The sequence below is a fragment of the Ranitomeya imitator genome, chromosome 5 (assembly GCF_032444005.1).
Source record: "Ranitomeya imitator isolate aRanImi1 chromosome 5, aRanImi1.pri, whole genome shotgun sequence".
Classification (NCBI taxonomy): domain Eukaryota; kingdom Metazoa; phylum Chordata; class Amphibia; order Anura; family Dendrobatidae; genus Ranitomeya; species Ranitomeya imitator.
The window spans coordinates 653730435-653746693 of NC_091286.1; the positions used below are offsets into that span (position 1 = coordinate 653730435).

A 16259-nucleotide genomic window follows, 5' to 3' on the forward strand; every position below is an offset into this window, starting at 1 on the left:
CCCATTGTGGAACCACTTTTACTGGCAGAGGCCTCGATCTTCCTGCTGCTCTGATGAATCTAGAGACCCACCTATTTGAAGCTAAGTCAAAATTGAATAATGCTCCCAATGCCGCCACGTGAACTTTTAGGGTACTAGTGGCTAAACCCATCTCCAAACCTTTTTGTAGGAACTCTAATATGGAATTAAGGGGAATCTCTTTCCCTATTTTTGCACCTGAAGAAGACAAACTTTTTCAATATTTTGCCGTACTGTTTTGTTGTAACCGGCTTCCTACTTTTTAACAGAGTTGAGGTTAACCCCGAAGAGAACCCTCTGCTTTCTAATATTTTCCTCTCAAGAGCCAGGCTGTCAAGTGCAAGTTCTTGACTCGTGGATGACAGACTGGGCCCTGTGACAACAGATCCTGGAGGTCTGGTAATACCCAAGGGTCGGATATTGACATCTTCCTCATCCATGAGAACCAAGGTCTCTTCGGCCAGAACGGGGCAATTAAGATGACCAACGCTCCGTCCTCCCGAATCTTCCTCAGCACTGCTGGAATCAGAATGAGAGGAGGAAAGGTATAGACCAGATGGTGACCCCAAGAAATTAGGAAAGCGTCCACAGCTACTGGGTTCCCCAGGGGAGATAGGGAGCAAAAGGAGGCTACTTTTTTGTTTAAATGGCTCGCGAAGAGATCTATTTTGGGAACACCCCATTTTTGTGTGACCTGGGTAAATATCACTGGGTTTAGTTCCCATTCCCCCCGTTTTAGGCTGGATCGACTGAGGAAGTCTGCCTTGTAATTGTCTACTCCCTTTATGTGTAGGCTTGTCAGGGATAGAAGGTTGCTCTCGGCTATTTGAAGGATCGAGTTGGTCACTTCCATTAGATTTTTGGAATGGGTACCCCCCTGATGATTTAGGTAAGATACTACCACCCGATTGTCCGACATCACCCTTACATGGTGAGATTGAAGGACTCCCAAGAATTCCTGAATGGCAAATTTTACTGCCAGGAGTTCCTTCATATTGGAGGAATTGTTTGCAAGGGACAGACCAAATGCCCTGGGCTACTAGGTCGCCCAGATGAGCCCCCCACCCTGAGGGGCTTGCGTCCGTAGTTAGGACCTTCAAGATCGGGATTACCCATGGGACTCCCTGGGAAAGATTTTCCTGCAACGTCCACCAAGTCAGAGAGTGATTGGTGCGAGGAGACAATGTTAACCGCTCGTCTAAATGCTCTCCTAGGAGGATTTGCTCTGACAGTAGCTGCCATTGGAGATCTCTTGAATGTAGTTGGGCCCACTGGACCACCGGGATGCAAGAGGTCAGAGAGCCTAACAGGGACATGCCCTGACGGAGTGTTATAGAGGGGAGAGATTGTACTCTTGACGCTAAGCTTTTTATCTTTTGTATTTTGCTCTCTGGGAGCCGACATTCCATTTTTTTGGAGTCTAGAGTGAGACCTAGGTACTCCTGAACCTGAGAAGGCACCAATCTGGATTTTTCTAGGTTTAATAGCCAACCCAGATCCTTTAGAGAATGAATCACTAAATCTAGTTGACTATTGCAATGTTGCGGGGAGGAGCCTATCACCAGGAAATCGTCCAGATATGGTACGATCAGGGTGTTTTCTTCCCTGAGGTGAGCCATTACCTCCGCGACCAGCTTTGTAAAAACCCTCGGGGCTATTGCTAGGCCAAATGGTAGAGCTGAGAACTGGAAGTGGCTTAGGACTCCCTTGATGTGGACTGCCATTCTGAGGAATCTTTGGTGATCCTTGTGTATTGGGACGTGATAATATGCATCCTTCAGGTCCAGGACCACCATGAAGCATTGAGGAAACAGCATTTTGATAGATGATTTTATCGTTTCCATCTTGAATGCTTGAACCTCTAGGTAGTTTAGGTTTTTTAAATTGATAATTGTCCTGAAGGAACCATCTGGCTTCTTTCTCAGGAATAGAGGGGAATAGTACCCTTGCCCCCTTTCTTGAGGGGGAACTTCCAGGAGTACTCCTTTTTTTACTAACCCGATAACCTCGTTTTCTAGCGTCAACTGCTCTTCTGCCGAGGATCTTGTGGATGTTATCTTGAAAGAGGGACGAGGGCACCTCTTGAATGTTAACCTCAGTCCTGATTCTATGATGTTTAGTATCCATCGACTTGAGGTAATCTTTTCCCAGGCTGGGAGAAAGAGATAATCTCCCTCCCACCTGGGGCAAACCTTCATTGTGAAGGTTTTTTGTTGTCATTGAGGTTTTTGTTAAAGATAAACCCCTTATTTTTGTTCTTCTTATCTTCCCATTTCCCCTGGCCTCTCCCTGGGTTCTTACGGAAAAACCTCTTGTTCCGAAAGGGCTTCCTATAAGAGGGGAGACCCAGAGAGGGGAAGGACTTTTTCTTGTCCCCTGCTTTTTCCAAGATGTCATCTAGGGTGGAACCGAACAGAAATTCTCCTTTGCAGGGGATGGTACACAGTTTTGTTTTCGTTTGCAGGTCGCCTGGCCAATTCTTAAGCCAGAGGGCGCGCCTGGCCGCATTAGCAAACACTGCTGCTCTGGCGGATAGCCTGATGGAGTCGGCCGAGGCATCAGCTAGGAAAGCTGCGGCCCCTCTCATTACTGGTAATGTGTCCAGCATTGAGTCCCGGGAAGTTGTCCCCTTTAATTGACCCTCTAGTTGGTTCAGCCAAATCATCAGGGAGCGTGAAGTACATGCTGCTGCTACTGCCGGCTTCAGGCCTCTTCCCGCTGCCTCCCAGGAGCCTTTGAGAAAGGCATCTGCCTTCTTGTCCATAGGGTCTTTTAGGACCCCCCATGTCCTCAAACTGGAGGGCGAATTTTTTTGAGGCTTTAGCAATTGCTACGTCTAATTTGGGGGCCTTCTCCCAAAAGGAGCAGGATTCCTCCTCGAAGGGGTATTTCATTTTTGGAGTTAAAAGAGTCTCTCATGGGCTTCTTCCATTCTTTCTTAATTAAGGCTGCTATTGCTTCGTTAAGAGGAAAAGCTCTTCTTTTTCTGTTCCAGGCCCCCAAACATGATGTCTTGTACCGATTTTTTAGGGTGGGAGTCTACCAGACCCATGGTACTTCTCACGGCTTTTATGAGGCCATCAGTATCCTCTAGAGGGTAACAGTTATGTCCCCCCGAGGAAGAAGTAGACGATGAAGATGAGGTGGAGGAGTTGGAGGACACTGAACTCTCACTATCGCTTTCGGATTTTGAGACTGAGATGGGGACCTGTGTCTGGTCTTTCTCCTTTTTTTCCCCACTTTAGTGATCTGAAGGTGTCCTCCACTTGCTCTTTAATCAGGCTTTTAAGATCTGTTGCAAACCCAGGAAGGTTTTCAGATACAGTCTGCTGAATGCAAGTATTGCATAGTCTCTTATCCCATGTAGGTGGAAGATCCTCTCTACAGATGGCACAACTTTTGTGCTTAGTTTTACCTACGCTTTTCCTCCCCTAAAAGAGACAAATCACAATCTTACTGTCTGACATTCACGAAGATCCACTTACCACCTCCAGGACCCATAAATACCGGTTGGGGATTCTCTGCCTCTGGCTTTTTTCCCCCCGACGCCGTACTGGACTTTTTACTGTGTTGGGACCTTTGGCGTTCTTTGCTGGTGTCCTGGTGCCCTTTCTGCTGTCGCCTTTTTTGCTGCTGCGGCGACGCTACAGGTGGAGGTGACTCGGGCTGAGGTGATGTCGGGTCGCTCATACTGCTGCTGGTCTGCGAAAGCTGCCTTGACACTCGGCTGAGCTGGCACTGCGGCACTATTAGCTCTTGAGGCTCCTGCTTATTACTGCAGAGCCACTGGGAGGATGTGGATTCCTCTATTTAAACCCTCCCGCCGCTTTGCTTTTTTTTTTTTTTTTCCTTCTTCCTTTCTGCACTTGCGCAGTAGCGCCTGCTCCACGGAGAGGAGCGCCGAACGCCGGCGCCTGCGCATTAAGCCCGGCGCCTGCATGAGCCCACATACCGCGCCAAGCGCCCTAGCGGCAACTCCGCCGGCGCCTGCGCAGACCGCGCTAAGCGCCAACCCCGCCGGTGCCTGCGCAGACCGCGCCCAGCGCTCGAGCGGCGATCCGCCGGCGCCTGCGCGGAAGCGTCCTAACCTCGCAAGACCAGCTTAGATCCCAGGCATGCGCCGAACTTTCAAGATGGCGCCCGGGAAGCAGATATGGCTCTGCTTACCGGCGCCCCTGGTCCTATGCAGTCCCTATAGCGCGTTACTCTGCACGCCCGATGGCGGTGCAGCATGCATACTGATGCTTGTTTTAGGGAGGGTCGCGCTGCACCTCCCGCAACCACAGAGGGACCCCCCCTGGATGTTGCCGCTGCTGCATCTTACCTGGGGAGGTGACCGCGAACTCCTTGTCACCTCCCCCGCACACCCTGTCGGCCCACTGGCTCCCAGCGGTGGCGCTTCGGGTCACCACCCTAGCCGAGGCAGAGGGACCCCAGCTGCCTGAATCGGACTGGTTGGCCCCAGAATTCCAACGTCGAACTGGTAAGTCCGTAGGTCTCCCATCAAGGACAGGAAACCAACTGATGCAGGAGAGTGGTACCGCCTTTTTATCCGTAGGTTTCCTGTCCTTAGTGGGCGGATCCCCTCTCTCCGTGGTGCCGTCATGGGCGATCAGAGAAAAGTTTTGTTTACCCCAAAATGGCACCATTGAAAATATATTGATGAATTTTGGGGGAAAAAAAAAAAAAAAGCCATGGCGTCAACAGGACATTATTGTTGGCATCCTTAGTATTAATGACCCATAAAACGTAAATATTTAGAGGCACTTGGACACAAGAACTTGTAAAGTAATAGAGGGGCACTTGGTGCAATTAGAACCATTAAAAGGTCACATAGGGGCTTCCAAGATCTATTTGCACAGCATGTTTTGCGACCATCAATCAGAGCAGAACGTGGCTCTCAAAGCAAGAAATGGTCGGGGTCCCCTGGTCTAGATATTTTTAAACAACCTGGATCCCAGATTGATTCTTTTGTAGTTTGCTTTAGTGTGAGTACAGTTGCTGTTTATATTGCCCAGGAATATTGTCTAGTCTGGATAAAATTGTGTACACTTCAGTGGTTGCTTCCATCTTCACAAGTCGTCATTGACATCAGGCCAACACATCTTCCTCCTAAACTGCGTTTTCCTGTCTGTGGAGACTTATTTTTATAAAACACTGGTAAATTGCACAGCTAGGATTTCTCAGTGATGATAGATATGCATAATTTCTTAAAGCCATCCTATTTGGGAAATCTGCCCAGAATGAGGACGGACATCTGTATCCCAAGTGTTGGGTGGTTCTTCAGCACTACTGGTCCTGCCCAACATGTGAATGGAAGGACGCTTGGACTTGAATTGTGATTGCTGATTTTTCTGCACAACATTCATTTAAAAAAAAAAATTTGCAAAATCCTTGCTCTCATTTTACAAACTTTTTTTAAAGAGGAAATGTTTTTGAATTTTGTCTATTTTTACTGCTTTTAAAATGTTGCTCAACAACCCGTTCCCCCGATCACAGCTAAATACGTTCAAGTGAGAATTATTGATGGCGACTGTGTAGAGTTGTGTAGCAACTGCTCTAGACAGAAGACTGATAAATTTAATGCATCTTCACATATCACACAATCTGGATTTATGACTGAACAAGACCATGTTGCCAAGTTCAGCTTCCTGTGTGAGGGTGCTGATCATTTGTTCCCCTGAACCCAGGGCTTTCTCATAGAGCACACTGGCCAAGCAAGTCCTCCTGTGTATATCAGATGAGATGGCTACTGGCAGAGAGTCAGCTAATGTGTGTGGCCAGCCGTGGCCTTTTTGTTTATTTCCCAACAAATCTATGGTGATTTAATTGGATTGTATTGTTGTAAATATTTAGAGGTACTCAAATTGGACCACATTAAACAATTAGTAAAAGCCCTAGTGTAATCGTGAAAAATGACCCAAATTTAATGACCTTCTGTTGTGAAGCATTATTATTCAGGGAATATTTTATTACTCGGGTTGGCACAATTCCCTACCGTCCAACAGGGATGTATGAATGTGGAAAGACTTGTAGGCAGGTTAAAAATCAAGGAGTTCTTAAAGCGAAGAATCTCTCCCTTTCAGCATTTGTAGTGATAAATTGTCCCTGTGATGTGATATATGTAGTAGGGAAAAGGCAAATCTTGGTCTCCAATTTATAAAAGATTTGGATTCCACATAATTGCTTGGGTCAGCCAGCCATCAATGTTGTTCTTTAAGGCTATGTGCACACGTTGAGTGTTTAATGAGTTTGAGGAAAAGTATAAAAGTAAAACCGGTGAAATTTTTTTCAAAAGATGGGGTCAGGAGTGCTATGGTCAATACTTTTGTCCTCAAACTGTTGGAATTCTGTTTGACTAAAAACATTTTTTATTCAATGGCAAGCTCTACCACCAGCTCAGGGGCACCGCAATGGGCAATTCTTGTGCGCCATCATATGCCAAATATGCTCCTGGGAGGAGACAATCGCATTTGGCCATTTGTATACTGAAGAATGTTCAAAAATTACATTCTGGGCACGTTATATTGATGTGTTGCTGGTTTGGAATGGAGGGATCCCAGAACTTAATTTTGTGGCCAAATTTAATGATAATCCCCTGGGTTTTACATCATTGAATATCGGAAGGATATAGATATATATTTTTTTTTTAAAGATTTCGACATCCCAAAAAACCCTGATGGAAATGTCAACACAAAAATCAATAGAAAACCAACATCTACAAATGCCCTTTGGTGGTACAGTCACCATCCTTCCCCTTAAAGAAGGGCATCCCTAAGGGACAACACACGAGGGTGCGCCATCATTGCTCCTCGGAGTGAGATTACCAGGAACAAACACCAGACCTACGTGAGTTTTTTTTGAACAGAGGTTACCCAGATGGTATTCCTCAAAAGGCTTATAGGGATACAAAAAAAATTAAAATAGAGCAGAGTTGTTAAATCCAGTCAATCGAAAAGAACCCCTTTCCTGTTGCTTCATTACAACCGGACTTTACAGAAGAATTTTATAAACCACTAATATATATGTAACCTCAATGTTTCCATGTGGTGTAGCACACTTGGCTGTGTATTGAACGCTGTGTCCAGCCGCAGCGTTCAATACACAGCATCCAGCTGTTATACCATAGTAAAGAGGATTTTCAGAAATCCTGTCTGCACTATGCTTCCAAAGATTGAGTTGTCAGACCTACAGCACCACACGTGTTGCCTTTTTACACCACACCATGTCTATTTATCTTGTGTTGGCACATTGAATTTGCAAGATAACTAGCACATTGTATTGATAGCATGTGGTGATAACGCACGTGTTAAATGAAAACATGCGTTATCAACACATGCAAAAAAGTGAACAGCGTTTTGGACGGAGCAGCCTTATTGCTGCGCCAAAAAATGTTGCTCCTCCGCAGCTGTCATAATTAATGATTTTTTTTCCCCACACAGGACTGAGGTCAACTTTTCTAGCCCGCAACCTGTGGATGACACCTTGGAAGAATGAGCAAGCAGTTCCGCTGGAGCGGGAGGGACAATTTCTCCATCCGTTACCACAGCTTCTGCTGGTGCCACATGTTCAGCAGCTGCTGCAGGCACATCAACTTCAGCAGCTGTTGGATCATCTGGTTCAGCAGAAGCTGTGGTAATGGAGAAGAGCTTCCTATCCGGTGGCAGGAGAGTCTAGTAAAAAAATAAATAAAATCTATAAGGATAAATCTGAACAGATTGCTAGTGTTACCCTGGATTTACTCAAAATATCCTCAACTGAGGACCATTGTGATTTTTTTCACATTGACTATTGCACACAAGGCTCGCTCACTGCCACCGGATAGGCAGTCACTACGTCAAAGTGCCAAATGTCTCACCGCTTTGGAGGACCCTGCTCCAATCATGCCTTATGATGAGGTGTGGATGGGGGTTTTTGGACTGTTTTGGCCACGACCTAAACCAAGGGAACCACAAGCAAGAGAGCCTTACTCATACAACCGACCTGCCAGCAATTATTCCAATGGAGGAAATGACTGGGACCATCTCTAACTCCCAATTTCAGTACAGACACAGCTACCTCCTATGGCCAAGATGCAATTTTGTTTGCAACCATCTATACTTTCACAGGGTACGTTGCCAAGAAAAGGCCCACTTCTGTTTTTTTCATGTTGAAAAAATAATGACAATGTTATTCAACAGAAATTAATTTTACAAACAAATTACTAAGGTCATCTGATTTTTATATACTTAACGTAGTTAGCGGACAAGGCCTCCATGTCGGATGGTATCAAGGGTATATGGGCACTGGACTATGGGATAGAGGTAGTGTGAATGGTGTATGGGCACTGGACTATGGGATGGAGAATCATTAACATTTTTCTACAAACACTTAATATATAGAAAAATAACCAAATGAAAGTAATTATTATTTCTTGTTAATAAAAAATAATTTTTTGTTCCAAAAAAATATAAACAATTGTATATCGATCTTGAATTAGATTCATAGTGATCTTGACTTTTTCAAACTTTTGGTACCGATCGTGGCATCTTTTATTGGTCGGTCAATGTTCTTCCATCCTTCTCAGCACTCAAGCCCTCCACCAGCCCCAGATCATGGAAAAAAAAAAAAAAAGATGCTACAGGTCCATGAAACAAAAGGCTGCGGTTTGAACGTGATAAGTGGCTTTCTTTTTTGTTGTGCCAAAGTAGTAAAATGTGAGAATTTATGTAATTTACACAAGATGCATTTTTTAACATTTTATAATCACTGGTTACATGATCCATACTATAAAACTCTTAAACCCATGCACTGTATGCGATGAAGCAAAATAAAATTATTGGATTTTCAATGGCAAAAGTAGAAACTAAGCTTTTGTCCTGTAAATTGATTCCCCCACAAGCCACTAAAGGAAAGATGCTACAGGTGGATTCAGAATTGTCCTATATATAGTTTGTCTTGCTACTCGCAAAAATAAAGTTGAAGATCAAATGTACAATAGAAACAAGTTAACCAAAAAATACACAACGTAATACTAAATCTACCCCATAGCAGTTTAGACCGTTTTTTAAGTATTGGATGCTTTGCTGTGGAGACTTGTGCACCTGCTAGGTTTAATTTATTTCCTTTTTCACAAAACAAACTTTGGTAGTTAAATGAACCCTGAAATGCAGCCAAGACCGATACAACTCATCCAGAAATAACCCAGCTTTCATACAGCTATATTGCCCAAAAATAATATGGCTCCTGAAATTACCATGAACAAAAAAATAGCTTTGTCCAAAAGCCACCATTCTTAAAGGGTTTGAAGAGTCTCAGGTGTTAGGGTGCTGCTGCAGAGAATTATTTTTTAACACCATCATGGTTTTGGTTTGTTTTTTATGTAGGCAAACAATTTTAACTTGGGGTAAACCTAATGAAAATGATCTGGTGATGTGAAGACCTGAATTGGTGACATCTGACACATCTAAGAGCGCGAATCACAACTAATAACAGACCTTTAGACTACATGGCTCAGGGAAGACTTATGGTTTTCATGTTAAATAGTTTCAGATATTAAAAATCCCATATGACCAATTCACCCTTGTAATGTTAGGCCTTACCTGTCTTCTTCTCGGGAGCCATGACCACTTTGAAATAGGTTCCGCTGCCCAGAGTCTTCAAATACTGGTAGTCCTCCTCTTTGGTGTGGGTGACCATCGTAGATTGTGACGAAATGAAAATTCAGTTGGTTTTCCTCAAGTAGATTTTATTAAAAAAATATATTTACAGAAACTGACAATTGAACATACACAGGTGATAAAATGTGAATCTTACAATTGCCTCTGCAACCAAAGTACTTTGAATTAGGTTTTTTAATCAAAATTAAGCACATGGTATGAAAAAAAATATTTAAAATAAAAGCATTTGTGTCGGAAGCACAATATTAAGGGGGGGGGGGGGAGGGGGAGGAGACTGTATTACAGCATGACATTTAGTAACAGTAGTTTATGTATGTAAAATGTGATTACATTATATGACCATTAATTCCAGAGGCAGAAGATACAAGGCAGGGTAAAAAAAATTAAATAAAAAATGGAGCAATACAAATAAGTGTCTATAAAATGAGACGTTTCACAGTTTTCCATGCTACAGTTTGCTTCAACCACAAATCCCAACAAGGTTCCAGGCAGGTCCTGCTGGCAGAAAATGGGTTCATTGCAGGGAAGTGGAAAGGTATGAATATATGATTTCCAAAACCTTTTAGGTTGAGAATTGTTTTTGAGAAGACAGAAAACCAAGTCTCCCTTTATCAGAAGATGTTATCATGCAACTGTTGACTGTAGGATCTTTCTTTGCTCTTGAGGCTGCCCAAGCAACAAGGACTGCTACTTTTATCCCAGCACTTGCAAAAGAAAAGATGGCCGGTGCAGTAATGAATGTAGGATGTTTGGTTAAAACCAGGTATTGCGGTGTCAGAAAATATAAAAAGGAGGAAGAAAGGTAGTTGTATAACATCAAGATGGGTCACTGGAATCAGCTAGGTCTCGTTACTCAAAATATCTGCCAATTAAACAGATAAACAGGTTTAACGCAGACACGCCTATTCCCTGTGTTCCACACCAGCTCTAACTTTTGAACATCTGCGTGCCAGCCGTCTAATAAGTGAATGGGCTTCTGGTAGTAGGGGTTTTTCCATACTGGCAAGCAAGGCGTACAGCCAACGACCCAGTTCTGGTGTAAAATCTCTTTCTTCAAACCAATTCACCAGGTACTCCAACACACTTGTGACCGTAGCCTGGCTTATGCGACTGACAATGCTCAGCAAAGGAGGGAACCCAACCTTGATATAATCAATCCCTAGGTTTTCATTTTCACGGTTTGGAGCAGCCGCCAGGTTGGAATACAACCGCTCACCCAAACAGAATCATTTCCAGCTTTCCTCATCCTCTGTGCTTGGCGTCAATACATTGCTGTCATGGGGTTGGGATTTCCAATGGCTCCTGTGCTTGTTGAGACTGTCGTACATCTGAGAACTCTGATACCTGTTATTGCTGCCATCGGAGGCTCGGTGAATATCCTTCAGGAGCAGGCTGACATTCGAACAGCGCTATACTGACCATTTGACCCTAAAAGCTAAGAAAGAAGCAATCTGAGCAATGACTACATCAGGACATCGTGCAGCCTCAATTTGGACCCGTTTTAAAAACTCCTGCGGTGTCTGAGGAGGAGCAGCGGGGTCAAAATCATCCATGGGTTCGCAGTCTCCCACCGGCAGCAGCCGCGGCATCAGCTCCTCTGGCCCAGAGTCCATGCCTGCCCGGTAGTAGCGGACCCGATGCTGTCACACACAGGGCCATTAGTCTCAAGCAGATTTTGATCTGACGTAGGATGAGCTGCAATCTCACAATCAGTGAAGTTGCTTCTCTAGGAGTTGAGTGCAAAGATCCACATCACAAATGACTGCAATGACCCAGTCTTATATGGACACCATGGCCATGAGATTGAGGTTCCTCCTCCCATAGACAATGGGTTAAGTGACCGTCTAGTCATATGGAAATGAAGATCTCTCCATAAACACAAGTCTATTGTGAGTGGAAAGATCAGTCCAGATACAAGAGACATCTGAGTGGAGGCCATGCTTAGTTTATCCAGTTGGGTAGGTTACTGCCATCACTCCGCCCCAGGTCCGCAAAGTTCCCGCCCTTGTCAATATGTCCTAATGTGGAGATTTTTGTCAGATTGGTATCCCACGACTGACAGAATTTCCTCCCTCACCCACTACAATAACCTTTCTAGGGCTGAATCTTTAGGCTTTAGGAGGTAAACGACTTAAGGACGTGGTATTCAAACCTGCTAACAAGGGCAGGGACATTGGGATATGGCCTTCAAAAATGTATCTTGTGGAGGCTTATCGCCAACTTAGGGACTCTTCTTGCTATAACAAACTAACATATAACCCTTTTATCTCTTATAAGGAAGAATTGATTAAAATCATGCAGAGGGCAATCACTGATGGCGTTATAACTCCGCAAGTGTGGGATGTGCTGGTTGTTAAAAACCCTTGTAATGCAACACTACCTCCTCCCCAAGGTCCACAAGAGTGTGCACAATCTTCCAGGTAGGCCAATAATCTCTGGGGTGGGTGGGCTTACAGAGGGCATCGGCAAATTTATTGACTCATTCCTCAAGCCCCTGGTGGAGACTATCCCTTCTTATCTGATGGAGGATTCGTCAGATTCTTAAGAAAATAGACTCCGTTCACATTGATGACAACATGATCTTAGTAACTTGTGACGTTAAGTTCTTATACACCAGTATTCGCCACCAGGATGGCTTGAGGGTGGTTTCATATTTCCTGTCCATGACTAGCTTCTCAAGTGACAATGATTTTCTCTTTGTACTTTTGCAATTTTTGTTGACAATTTTTTTTTTTATTTAATGGGTCCTTCTACCTGCAGCTCCAGGGGACTGCAATGGGCATGGCCTGTGCGCCCACCTATGCAAATCTCTTCCTGGGGCTGTGGGAGAGGGACTTGTTCTCGTCAGATCGGGGTGTGTCAATGGAGTGGGTCATATTTTGGGCCCGCTAGATTGATGACATTCCTGATCTGGCGAGGTTCACCTTTTGAGTAACAATTTCTTTTCAGATTTGAATAAAAATAATTTGAATATACATCTGTCATTTAAATTTGATTTGAATACCATTGATTTTTTAGATGTCACTGAGGAGAGGCGTGGGCGGGGTCCTTGTAGCCGATGCCTTCCATAAGGACACGGCAGTTAATTCTGTCTTGCATGCATCATCATCCCATCCTCCCCACGTGATTAACTCTGTTCCAACTGACTAGTTTTAGAATTAGAAGGATCTGTTCATCACATGAAGACAGGCTCAAGCCAAGGATGGACTAATCGCTTCCTGGATAGAGGACATAGCAAAAGGTGCTTAAAAAAAAAGAGCGTACAATCGAACCAGAAACACCAAGAGACACCAACTGCTTTACTCGGCAACAAAGATTAAGGATAATTCGCAGGTATGATTGGTAACTCAATATGAATAATCAGGATCACTTTGCACTCAATACAAGTAGGTGCTTAGGAGGAAAAAAATAAAGTCAATAGAATAGAACAACCTCCAGCACACATAAAAAAGGTGAGAAAAGTCTTGTCTTCAATTCACAATGATGCAATTTTATTCATTAATTCTGGGGGTTCACAGCCATGAAACAAAGTAGAGCGATCAAAGGAACCATAACTGATTTAATGAGCCATTCGCAGTTTCACTGTACCGTCCGTGTGTACTTACACGTGCATGGCTTAATCTTTGAGACAAGCATATGCTACTGGCAGGATCAACCAGGTATTAAATCAGTTATGGTTCCTTTGATCGCTCTACTTTGTTTCATGGCTGTGAACCCCCAGAATTAATGAATAAAATTGCATCATTGTGAATTGAAGACAAGACTTTTCTCACCTTTTTTATGATTGGTAACTCAATACCACTCACAATGGAGCAGTATGCAGGATGTGTTGGCCCAATACTGGCCAATACTCCTTGCTGACCCCATTCTAAAACGGTATCAGTAACAGTATCAAACTGCTCAATCTTCAGTTACGGCTAGGAGATCACGCAATCTGGGTGATCACCTAGTGAAAAATTTTGCACCTCGTGTTCCTCCCCCTCTGTTCTCATCTGGATGGCCACCTCACAATGTGGCCTGGGGCTGTAAGCCATGTGGTAATTGTGTGGCGTGCCCTATCATCATCAATGCCAAGGCTTTTTCCTCAGAAGGTCGGAATTTCACCATTACACAAACTATCACATGTTCAACTACAATGGTAGTGTACTATGCCTCGTGTCCCTGCAATAAAGTTTATGTAGGTCTCACCACTCGGGCTTTTAAGGTTCGAACACGTGAGCATGTGGGATATAATAGCAGCTGCTAAAGAGGATATTGTGGAGGCCCTTAAAACTATTCCGCACCATTTCAAAGCCCTTCATGCTTGTGATTCGTCGGGTCTTAAGGTTAGAGGTATTGATTGTATTGTTCCTAATGCTCGTGGGGGAAATTTAGGTCGTTGCTGGCACAAAGGGAGGCCTTCTAGATTTGGAAGCTTCGCACTGTACATCCTTACGGCCTTAATGAGATTGAGTTTTGCCCCTTTTCTTTATGTATTCACCTCTGCTTGTGCTTTTTAATTTTGCCTTCCAGTTTGTTATTTCTATGTCTTTTTAATCTTCTGTTATTAATTTTTATGTATATACCCTTAGGTTCATACTTTCATTGTCGGGCTGTTCCCTTTATCATCTTTCTTACAAGTGTGGTCTTTGGGATACATTTCTACGGACATGGATTTTCCTCATTTTGATGAACAGCATCGAATAGATACATCACCCATAACTGTTACTCATCACTTTCTATGAATTTTGGATATTGTGATGTCTTATATTCAAATGCGTATTATATGTTTTGTATCTTGTATATGCATCTTTATTATGCATTTATTATTCTGTTTTAGTATATTTATTGGCAATGGGAGTTGCCCTTCACTACTTTAGCACTCATTTAAAATATGTTGGTTGCTGTATACAACTTTTTGGTAGGCTATACCCTTTTGTAATACTTGTTGTTCATTGCACTTGGTATTCATACAAACCTTTTGTAGTCTTGCGCGCATGCGGGCCGGCTCCTGTATGTTCGGCGCCGCCAACTGTCTGCTTAGGCTGGGTGGTTCTCGCATCCTGGGTTGCGCTCAAGTGACACGTGGGCATTGTCTCCAACGCGGACCGCCCTGCCTGTAGACGTCCTCGGCGACCCTGACTTCCAGGTATGCTGGCGCTTCATGTGCCACTTTTAAGCAGCTTCTTATTAATGTTAAATTTTGATTGGCCGGCCTGGCCTTTTTAAGACACCTCCTTGCTCTGGAAGCCACTCCCCCGGAAGAAGGCTTGAGCGCCAAAACGCGCATTGGGACGGTGGGTCGCACAGGGGACGGTGGGTCGCACAGGGCTCCAGGCACCTCCAGGTAAATACTATGATCGCATGATCAAGATTTGGGTACTCTGTCTTATATCCAGATTTGGTATACAGCTTCTTTTGGAGTCCTTTTGTTCTATGATGTGCACTCATACTTGGGTTTTTGTATTATAAATGTAAGGTACATTCTGGTCTATGGAGCAATCTTACTAATCCCCAATTCACATACACCCATTGTTGCCTGTTCCCTTGTGAACTTCCACCTATGTTTTGGCTAACCTCTGTCACATCCCCTGTATTTTTATGAATTTGTCTATAATAAAGTTTGTACAATTTTTACCTATTGATTCCTGGTGGTGCATGAATCTATTCCTGCTCTTTCCACATTTAATTGGTTATTTGTGGATATTGGCCTTGTATGTATATGATTTACACATGTGACCGTAGCCTGGCTCATGCGACTGAATGCTCAGCAAAGGAGGGAACCCAACCTTGATATAATCAATCCCTAGGTTATCATTTTCACGGTTTAGAGCAGCCGCCAGGTCAGAATAAAACTGCTCTCCCAAAGAATCGTTTCCAGCTTTCCTCATCCTCTATGCTTGGCATCAATACATTGCTGTCATGGGGTTGGGATTTCCAATGGCTCCTGTGCTTGTTGAGACTGTCATACAGCTGAGAACTGGGATACCTGTTGCTGCCATCGGAGGCTCGGTGAATATCCTTCAGGAGCAGGCTGACATCTGGACAGCGCTATACTAACAGTTTGCCTCTTTCTTCGCTTTTTAGGGTCAATCTGAGCAATGACTACATCAGGACATCGTGCTGCCTCAATATGGACCCGCCTTAAATACTCCTGCAGTGTCCGAGGAGGAGCAGCGGGGTCAAAATCATCCATGGGTTCGCTGTCTCCCACCGGCAGCAGCCGCGGCATCAGCTCCTCTGGCCCAGAGTCCATGCCTGCCCGGTAGTAGCAGACCCGGCGCTGTCATGCACAGTGCTATTAGTCTCAAGTAGATTTTGATCCGACGTAGGACGAGCTGCAATCTCACAATTTGTGAAGTCGCTTCTCTAGGAGTGGAGTGCAAAGACCTTGTAGTAAAGATCCACATCACAAATGACTGCAATGACCCATCAGTCTTATATGGACACCATGGCCATGAGATTGAGGTTCCTCCTCCTTCCATAGACAATGGGTTAAGTGACCGTCTAGTCATAGGGAAATGAAGATCTCTCCTTTAACACAAGTCTATTGTGAGTGGAAAGATCAGCCCAGGTACAAAAGACTTCTGGGTGGAGGCCATG

The 16259-nt window shown here is 44.1% G+C and overlaps 2 pseudogenes; both read right to left on the minus strand.

Moving 5' to 3' along the window:
• Nucleotides 1-10493: 10493 nt before the first annotated feature.
• On the minus strand, nt 10494-11290 carry LOC138680960 (gem-associated protein 2-like; annotated as a pseudogene).
• A 4004-nt stretch (nt 11291-15294) lies between these two features.
• Nucleotides 15295-15912, minus strand: LOC138637911 (gem-associated protein 2-like; annotated as a pseudogene).
• Between the last annotated feature and the right edge of the window lie 347 nt (nt 15913-16259).